This window comes from Oncorhynchus kisutch, unplaced genomic scaffold (genome assembly GCF_002021735.2).
Source record: "Oncorhynchus kisutch isolate 150728-3 unplaced genomic scaffold, Okis_V2 scaffold1016, whole genome shotgun sequence".
Lineage (NCBI taxonomy): Eukaryota > Metazoa > Chordata > Actinopteri > Salmoniformes > Salmonidae > Oncorhynchus > Oncorhynchus kisutch.
The window spans coordinates 69,816-80,561 of NW_022262961.1; positions in this window are offsets into that span (position 1 = coordinate 69,816).

The following is a 10,746-nucleotide window of genomic DNA, read 5'->3' on the forward strand; positions in this document are numbered from 1 at the left end:
GAGAGAGAGAGAGAGAGAGAGAGAGAGAGAGATAGAGAGAGAGAGAGAGAACAGAGGAGGGAGATTAGGGGATGGATCTAGCATCTAGAGACAGAGAGAGAGAGAGAACAGAGGAGGGAGATTTAGGGGATGGATCTAGCATCTAGAGACAGAGAGAACAGAGGAGGGAGATTTAGGGGATGGAACCTAGCATCTAGAGACAGAGAGAGAGAACAGAGGAGGGAGATTTAGGGGATGGACCTAGCATCTAGAGACAGAGAGAGAGAACAGAGGAGGGAGATTTAGGGGATGGATCTAGCATCTAGAGACAGAGAGAGAACAGAGCAGGGAGATTTAGGGGATGGATCTAGCATCTAGAAGTGATGACTCAGCAGATTAATGCTGAAGGACCAGCAGGAAACAGCACGATCAAGATCAGAGAAATTGCACATTTAATTAAAGGGGATTAGACGTTCTGGAAGTCTAATGTAACCTTTTGTATCAAACAAATGGCAAAAGGAAATCATTATAATGTAACCATAACCAATGTGTCACAATACTCTGAGAGTACAAAACATTAATAATGCCTTCCTATATGGACACTGGGCTAGGAGAATGGTCTCTCTCCCAGTCACTATGATAACAGTGGACACTGGGCTAGGAGAATGGTCTCTCTCCCAGTCACTATGATAAACAGTGGACAATGGGCTAGGAGAATGGTCTCTCTCCCAGTCACTATGATAAACAGTGGACACTGGGTTAGGAGAATGGTCTCTCTCCCAGTCACTATGATAAACAGTGGACACTGGGTTAGGAGAATGGTCTCTCTCCCAGTCACTATGATAAACAGTGGACACTGGACTAGGAGAATGGTCTCTCTCCCAGTCACTATGATAAACAGTGGACACTGGGCTAGGAGAATGGTCTCTCTCCCAGTCACTATGATAAACAGTGGACACTGGGCTAGGAGAATGGTCTCTCTCCCAGTCACTATGATAAACAGTGGACACTGGGCTAGGAGAATGGTCTCTCTCCCAGTCACTGTGATAAAGTGGACACTGGGCTAGGAGAATGGTCTCTCTCCCAGTCACTATGATAAACAGTGGACACTGGGTTAGGAGAATGGTCTCTCTCCCAGTCACTATGATAAACAGTGGACACTGGGTTAGGAGAATGGTCTCTCTCCCAGTCACTATGATAAACAGTGGACACTGGGTTAGGAGAATGGTCTCTCTCCCAGTCACTATGATAAACAGTGGACACTGGGCTAGGAGAATGGTCTCTCTCCCAGTCACTATGATAAACAGTGGACACTGGGTTAGGAGAATGGTCTCTCTCCCAGTCACTATGATAAACAGTGGACACTGGGTTAGGAGAATGGTCTCTCTCCCAGTCACTATGATAAACAGTGGACACTGGGCTAGGAGAATGGTCTCTCTCCCAGTCACTATGATAAACAGTGGACACTGGGTTAGGAGAATGGTCTCTCTCCCAGTCACTATGATAAACAGTGGACACTGGGTTAGGAGAATGGTCTCTCTCCCAGTCACTATGATAAACAGTCGACACTGGGTTAGGAGAATGGTCTCTCTCCCAGTCACTATGATAAACAGTGGACACTGGGTTAGGTCAGTGGTCTGAACAGGAATAGTATTATACCTAATTAGACCCAACAGGAATAGTATTATACCTCATTAGACCCAACAGGAATAGTATTATACCTCATTAGACCCAACAGGAATAGTATTATACCTCATTAGACCCAGAGAGCTCAACAGGAATAGTATTATACCTCATTAGACCCAGAGAGCTCAACAGGAATAGTATTATACCTCATTAGACCCAGAGAGCTCAACAGGAATAGTATTATACCTCATTAGTCCCAGAGACAGAGAGTTCAACAGGAATAGTATTATACCTCATTAGACCCAGAGACAGAGAGCTCAACAGGAATAGTATTATACCTCATTAGACCCAACAGGAATAGTATTATACCTAATTAGACCCAACAGGAATAGTATTATACCTCATTAGACCCAACAGGAATAGTATTATACCTCATTAGACCCAACAGGAATAGTATTATACCTCATTAGACCCAACAGGAATAGTATTATACCTAATTAGACCCAACAGAATAGTATTATACCTCATTAGACCCAGAGACAGAGAGCTCAACAGGAATAGTATTATACCTCATTAGACCCAGAGACAGAGAGCTCAACAGGAATAGTATTATACCTCATTAGACCCAACAGGAATAGTATTATACCTCATTAGACCCAACAGGAATAGTATTATACCTCATTAGACCCAACAGGAATAGTATTATACCTCATTAGACCCAACAGGAATAGTATTATACCTCATTAGACCCAACAGGAATAGTATTATACCTCATTAGACCCAACAGGAATAGTATTATACCTCATTAGACCCAACAGGAATAGTATTATACCTCATTAGACCCAGAGACAGAGAGCTCAACAGGAATAGAATTATACCTCATTAGTCCCAGAGACAGAGAGCTCAACAGGAGACCAGGCAGGCTGATGGCTGATACAAACCCAGGGTTTGACACTAACATTTTTAGCCACCTGTCCTTCAGACATGTAGGGCATCATGTTGACGTGTCAGAAAGCTCAAGTCACTTGAAAAACAGGTCTGTAACACCATGGGCCAGAAAGGTGATGCCAGGAGCCACTTCACCTTCACTAGTATGGTCAATGGAAGACTGCTGGTCTCACTGGTATTGTCAATGGAAGGCTGCTGGTCTCACTGGTATTGTCAATGGAAGGCTGCTGGTCTCACTGGTATTGTCAATGGAAGGCTGCTGGTCTCACTGGTATGGTCAATGGAAGGCTGCTGGTCTCACTGGTATTGTCAATGGAAGGCTGCTGGTCTCACTGGTATGGTCAATGGAAGGCTGCTGGTCTCACTGGTATGGTCAATGGAAGACTGCTGGTCTCACTGGTATTGTCAATGGAAGACTGCTGGTCTCACTGGTATGGTCAATGGAAGGCTGCTGGTCTCACTGGTATTGTCAATGGAAGGCTGCTGGTCTCACTGGTATGGTCAATGGAAGGCTGCTGGTCTCACTGGTATGGTCAATGGAAGACTGCTGGTCTCACTGGTATTGTCAATGGAAGACTGCTGGTCTCACTGGTATTGTCAATGGAAGACTGCTGGTCTCACTGGTATTGTCAATGGAAGACTGCTGGTCTCACTGGTATGGTCAATGGAAGGTTGCTGGTTTCACTGGTATTGTCAATGGAAGACTGCTGGTCTCACTGGTATTGTCAATGGAAGACTGCTGGTCTCACTGGTATGGTCAATGGAAGGTTGCTGGTTTCACTGGTATTGTCAATGGAAGACTGCTGGTCTCACTGGTATGGTCAATGGAAGGCTGCTGGTCTCACTGGTATTGTCAATGGAAGGCTGCTGGTCTCTGATCCCATGTAGTATATCTCCTGCCGTTGTGGCCTTGAGCAAGGCACTTACCCCCCCTGCACTGATCGGCTACAGTATAAAACACGTGGTCCGAACTCCATCTGGAGACCTGTTGGGGGTGCAGGCTTTTTATCCAACCCTGCTCAAACACACCAGAGTCAGCTTATCCTGTTGAGCAGCTGATTTGTTTTACAATGTGGTGTGTTCGAGCAGGGCTGGAGTAAAAGCCTGCACACCCAGTATCTCTCCTGGTCTCTACAGAAGGTTGGCTGGCCACCCTGCACACCCAGTATCTCTCCTGGTCTCTACAGGAGGAGGGCTGGCCACCCTACACACCCAGTATCTCTCCTGGTCTCTCCTGGCCACCCTGCACACCCAGTATCTCTCCTGGTCTCTACAGGAGGAGGGCTGGCCACCCTACACACCCAGTATCTCTCCTGGTCTCTCCTGGCCACCCTGCACACCCAGTATCTCTCCTGGTCTCTACAGGAGGAGGGCTGGCCACCCTACACACCCAGTATCTCTCCTGGTCTCTCCTGGCCACCCTGCACACCCAGTATCTCTCCTGGTCTCTACAGGAGGAGGGCTGGCCACCCTGCACACCCAGTATCTCTCCTGGTCTCTACAGGAGGAGGGTTGGCCACGCTACACACCCAGTATCTCTCCTGGTCTCTACAGGAGGAGGGCTGGCCACCCTACACACCCAGTATCTCTCCTGGTCTCCCAATTAGATTATTCTAAGAATATTGTTTTACTTTGTCATACTTTCATGGTCACTATTGAATAGAGGACGATCCTAGCCAATTGTGAGCGCTTGAGAGACGATTTTACAAGCAGAGTCTGCAGCATTGGTTTCATCAACGGTGCACCCTGTAACAACTGCATCCTGGCCATTTGTGGTTCCACAGGAGAGCTGGTGGAAAGTTATTTTAGGATGTGGGACTTTATATGAATACATGCAAATAGTTACATAGTTAACTAGCCAATTCAAAACATTGTGTAGATTAGCTGGTTATCTAGTGTCTCTCTCTCTCTCAATGTCCCACTGCCACACACCCAGGTGATGCACACCATGCTGACCAAAAATCTGCTAGAAACAGGCAAATAACTCTCTAGCAACTATTAATCAACAAATGTGCAAACACGGCTCGCTTTGATCTCAAAAACACATCTCGCAACTAGATGATTGAAAGTCCCCTCGTGCCGATCAATGCAGGCCGACAGAAATGCTACTCCGATGCGCTCTGCAGAGATTGGGAGGACAGTGAGCAAAACATTGCATCCAGAGGGCACTTTGATCTGATTCTGATTGAAGTAGCCTAATTGTTTGATATTGTGATTTTTGTTTTTCAACTTAAATCTATAATCTGCTTGTACAACTATTTGTTTCACTTGCCCCCAAGCAAGCTGACAAGCGTATATATCGAGCCCTGAAACCCAAACGATCACATGTCCTGCACCAACCCCAGCATCTCTAATTAGTCAGAAACCGTAGACTTCCCCGAGGTGGAACATTAGAACTGGAGTGGATTTGTGCAACTAACGCATAGGTGATCTCCCAGGAGGATGTCCAGGATCAATCAACGACACATCAGGTCAAATTCTTTTGTTGTGTCTTTAACAAAGGGAGGGGCCCCAGAGGGGCTGGTCAATAGACCACAGAATGACTTTTCACTGAACAGCAGGTTGGGGGAGGGTGGACCGGTGTGCGCGCGTGTGTGTGTGTGTGAGATCTCTGTCCTCATTGTTTAATCCAAGATGTCTGACAGGCTTTGTCAGACAACACTGACCTTCCTTACAGACAGACAGGGTAAATATTCCCTAAAACTCTCTAAGCCGGGTCCCACAACTGTTGGTGCTGTCTTATCAACTCAATGGCAATAGGAGTTGTCAAGATTCATTCATTCAGCTGTATGGGGGTGTTTAACTTCATTCAATATCAAATAAACCCCTTTTTCTAAACATGTCTTCTGTGGTCCGGTGTGTTTAGCCAACTCTTCCCTGGGTTCATTCATTATCATTACCCTGGATTCATTCATTATCATTACCCTGGGTTCATTCATTATCATTACCATGGGTTCATTCATTATCACTGCCCTGGGTTCATTCATTATCATCACCCTATGTGCATTCATTATCATTACCCTGGGTTCATTCATTATCATTACCCTGTGTTCATTCATTATTATTACCCTGGGTTCATTCATTATCATTACCATGGGTTCATTCATTATCATTACCCTGGGTTCATTCATTATCATTACCCTGGGTTCATTCATTATCATTACCCTGGGTTCATTCATTATCATTACCCTGGGTTCCGTCATTATCATTACCCTGGGTTCAGTCATTATCATTAATGACATTAATCATTAGTGACATTATCATTAATCATTAGCGACTGGGTTCCCCGCCTCTACCAACCGTTCTATTGGCCAACGTGCAATCACTGGAGAATAAACTGGATGATCTCAGTTCGAGACTATCCTACCAACGGGACATTAAAAACTGTAATATCTTATGTTTCACAGTTGTGGCTGAACGACGACATTGATAATATACAGTTGGCTGAGTTTTCTGTGCATCGGCAGGACAGAACAGCTACGTCTGTTAAGACGAGGGGTGGGGGTGTCTGTCTATTTGTCAATAACAGCTGGTGCGATGTCTAATATTAGGGAAGTCTCGAGGTATTGCTCGCCTGAAGTAGAGTACCTCATGATAAGCTGTAGACCACACTATCTACCAAGAGTTTTCATCTATATTTTTCTGAGCCGTCTATTTACCACCACAAACCGATGCTGGCACTAAGACTGCACTCAACGAGCTGTAGAAGGCCATAAGCAAACAAGAAAATGCTCATCCAGATGCAGTGCTCCTAGTGGCTGGGGACTTTAATGCAGGCAAACTTAAATCCATTTGACCTCAATTCTACCAGCATGTCACATGTGCAACCAGAGGAAAAAACCTCTCAACCAGCTTTATTCCACACACAGAGATGCATACAAAGCTCTCCCTCGCCCTCCATTTGGCAATCCTACCATAATTCTACCCTCCAGATTCCTGCTTTCAAGCAAAAACTAAAGCAGGAAGTACCAGTGACTCACTCAATATGGAAATGGTCATATGATGCGGATGCTACGCTACAGGATTGTTTTGCTAGCACAGACTTGAATATGTTTCGGGATTCATCCAATGGCATTGAGGAGTATACCATCTCAGTCACCGGCTTCATCAATGAGTGTATCGATGACTTCGTCCCCGCAGTGACCGTACGTACTTATCCCAACCAGAAGTCATGGATGACAGGCAACATCCGCACCGGGCTAAAGGCTAGAGCTGCCGCTTTCAAGGAGCAGGACAGTAATCTGGACGCTTATAAGAAATCCCAAACTATCAAACAGGCAAAGCGTCAATACGTCAATACTAAGATTGAATCCTACTACACCGGCTCTGACACTCGTCACATGTGGCAGGGCTTGCAAACTATTGAGGACTACAAAGGGAAACTCAGCCACGAGCTGCCCCGTGACGCAAGCCTACCAGATGAGCTAAATGCCTTTCATGCTCGCTTCGAGGCAAGCAACACTGAAGCATGCATGAGAGCACCAGCTGTTCTGGACGACTGTATGATCACATAAGACCGTTAAACAGGTCAACATTCACAAGCCTCAGGGCCGGACAGATTACCAGAACGTGTACTCAGAGCATGCGCAGACCAACTGCCAAGTGTCTTCACTGACATGTTCAACCTCTCCCTGACCGAGTCTGTAATACCTACATGTTTCAAGCAGACCACCATAGTCCCTGTGCCCAAGAGCACTAAGGTAACCGGCCTAAATGACTACGCCCGTAGCACTCACATTGGTAGCCATGAAACTCTTTGAAAGCACTTTGACCTATGTGGGAAGGTTGTTCACAGACTACAGCTCAGCGTTCAACATCATAGTGCCCACAAAGCTCATCACTAAGCTAAGGACCCTTGGACTAAACACCTTCCTCTGAAACTGGATCCTGGACTTCCACCCGGGCCACCCCCAGGTGGTAAGGGTAGGCAACAACACATCTGCCACGCTGATCTTTAACACGGGGGCCCCTCAGGAGTGCGTCCTTAGTCCACTGCTATACTCCCTGTTCACCCCCGACTGCGTGGCCAAGCATGACTCCAACGCCATCATTACGTTTGCTGACGACACAACATTGGTAGGCCTGATCACCTTCAACGATGAGACAGCCTATATGGAGAAGGTCAGAGACCTGGCAGTGTACTGCCCGGACAACGACCTCTCCCTCAATGTGAGCAAGACAAAGGATCTGATCGTGGACAACAGGAAATGGAGGGACGAACACACCCCCATTCACATCAATGGGGCTGTAGTGGAGCAGGTCGAGAGTTTCAAGTTCCTTGGTGTCCACATCTCCAACAAACTATCATGGTCCAAACACACCAAGACAGTTGTGAAGAGGGCATGACAACATATTTCCCCCCTAGGAGACTGAAAAGATTTGGCATGGGTCCTCAGATCCTCAAGAAGATTTATACAGCTGCACCATCAAGAGCATCCGGCCGTAAGGTGCTACAGAGGGTAGTGCGTACGGCCCAGTACATCACTGGGGCCAAGCTTTCCGTCATCCAGGACTTATATACTAGGCATTGTCAGAGGAAGGCCCAAAAAATTGTCAAAAACTCCTGTCACCTAAGTCATAGATGGTTCTCTCTGCCACCGCGCTGCAAGCTATGCCTGAGCACCAAGTCTAGGTCTCATTGACAGCTATCCCCAAGGCATAAGACTGCTGAACAACTAATCACCCCGACTATTTACATTGACACCCCCTTTGTTTTAACACTGCTGCTACTCGCTGTTTATTATCTATGCAAAGTCACTTTACTCTTACCTACATGTACCACAAACCTCAACAAACCTGTACCCCAGCACATTGACTCGGTACCGGTACCCCCTGTATATAGCCTCCACATTGACTCAGTACCGGTACCCCCTGTATATAGCCTCCACATTGACTCGGTGCCGGTACCCCCTGTATATAGCCTCCACATTGACTATGTACCGGTACCCCCTGTATATAGCCTCCACATTGACTCTGTACCGGTAGCTCCTGTATATAGACTCTACATTGACTCTGTACCGGTACCCCTGTATATAGCCTCCACATTGACTCTGTACCGGTACCCCCTGTATATAGCCTCCATATTGACTCTGTACCGGCACCCCCTGTATATAGCCTCCACATTGACTCGGTGCCGGGACCCCCTGTATACAGTATCCACATTGACTCTGTATACAGCCTCCACATTGACTCTGTACCGGTACCCCCTGTATATAGCCTCCACATTGACTCTGTACTGGTACCCCCTGTATATAGCCTCCACATTGACTCGGTACCAGTACCCCCTGTATATAGCCTCCACATTGACTCGGTACCAGTACCCCCTGTATACAGCCTCCACATTGACTCGGTACCAGTACCCCCTGTATATAGCCTCCACATTGACTCGGTACCAGTACCCCCTGTATATAGTCTCCACATTGACTTGGTACCAGTACCCCCTGTATATAGTCTCCACATTGATTCGGTACCAGTACCCCCTGTATATAGTCTCCACATTGACTCTGTACCGGTACCCCCTGTATATAGCCTCCACATTGACTCTGTCACCGGTACCCCCTGTATACAGCCTCCACATTGACTTGGTACCAGTACCCCCTGTATACAGCCTCCACATTGACTTGGTACCAGTACCCCCTGTATACAGCCTCCACATTGACTTGGTACCAGTACCCCCTGTATACAGCCTCCACATTGACTCGGTACCAGTACCCCCTGTATACAGCCTCCACATTGACTTGGTACCAGTACCCCCTGTATACAGCCTCACTACTGTTATTTTATTGTGTTACTTCTTTTTTTTAACTTGAGTTTATTTGGTAAATATTTTCTCTATTTCTTGAACTCTATTTCTTGAACTGCATTGTTGGTTAAGGGCCTGTAAGTCAGCATTTCACCGTAAGGTCGACACCTTTTGTATTCGGAACACTTGATAAGAATATTTGATCTGATTTGATCACTATTACCCTGGGTTCATTCATGGGAAATTCTCCAAGGTGGCATAGCAGTTCAGACGTCTTTTGTCCTCGTCTTGTCGTGTCCTGTATATATATATATATTTACAACTTTTTCACATACATTTTATTTTTATTTTCCATCAACTCATCTTCAAAACACTCTCCTGCAACCCGCCTCACCAATGTATATTTATAAAAAAGTATTATTTACCTCAGATCTGTAATCCTCCAAGAAGCTAGCCAGAAACTCCAAGAAGCTAGCCTGAAACTAGCCAGAAGCTAATCCAGAAGCTAGTTCAGAAGCTAGTTGGCTCCTTTACTGGCAAGTCGTTGGTGTTCAGCTAACCACGGTTTGTGGTCATCGGCTATCCTTTGGCTCAAAAGTCTATCGCCAGTTCTGTACGGCGCAGCGCGGCTCGGAGCGGAGCATACCGGACCAATTTTTCTCTCCATGTCCCTGGATTTCGACTGCTCTCTGGACATTCATGCCCGGATCTCACAGCTAGCTAGCTGCTATCCGTGTGACTATCGGCCTTCGTCGATTCCGGAGCAAACATCAATTGTTCCGGAGCTAGCAAGCTCCGTCAATCACTCCTGAGTTCCATCAATCGCACCTGGGCTGCAGTCGCCTATCCGGACCCGTTTTGCTGCCTTCGCGGAGCCCCACCGGGCCTTCACAACTGGACTGCCGACGTTATCTACCCAAAGGAGTTATTCGGCTGGCTCCTCCGTGGCGACGTTACCTGAACGCCCATCTGCGGCCTGCTAACCGTTAGCTGTCTTACCGGCTGCTATCTGAATAGACAATCGGACAATTTTTTTTAATTTTTAATTTTTAATTTTTTAAATTATTATTATGTTTTCTTCTTGGGCCTCTAGAACTATATCTATTGTTTTTATTTTTGTTGTTGTTGTGTGATTTGGATTGATCCCCTCTACCACACGGAACCCCACTAATCTACTGACGGAGCGCAGGAGGTGGCTAACAACAGACCTCCATCCTATGCTAGCTTGCTACCGATGCCCTGGCTAGCTGTCTAAATCACCAACCAACCTCTCCACTCACCGGACCCTTTTGATCACTCGACTAAGCATGCCTCTCCTTAATGTCAATATGTCTTGTCCATTTCTGTTCTGGTTAGTGTTTATTGGCTTATTTCACTGTAGAGCCTCTAGTCCTGCTCACTATACCTTATCCAACCTATTAGTTCCACCACCCACACATGCAATGACATCT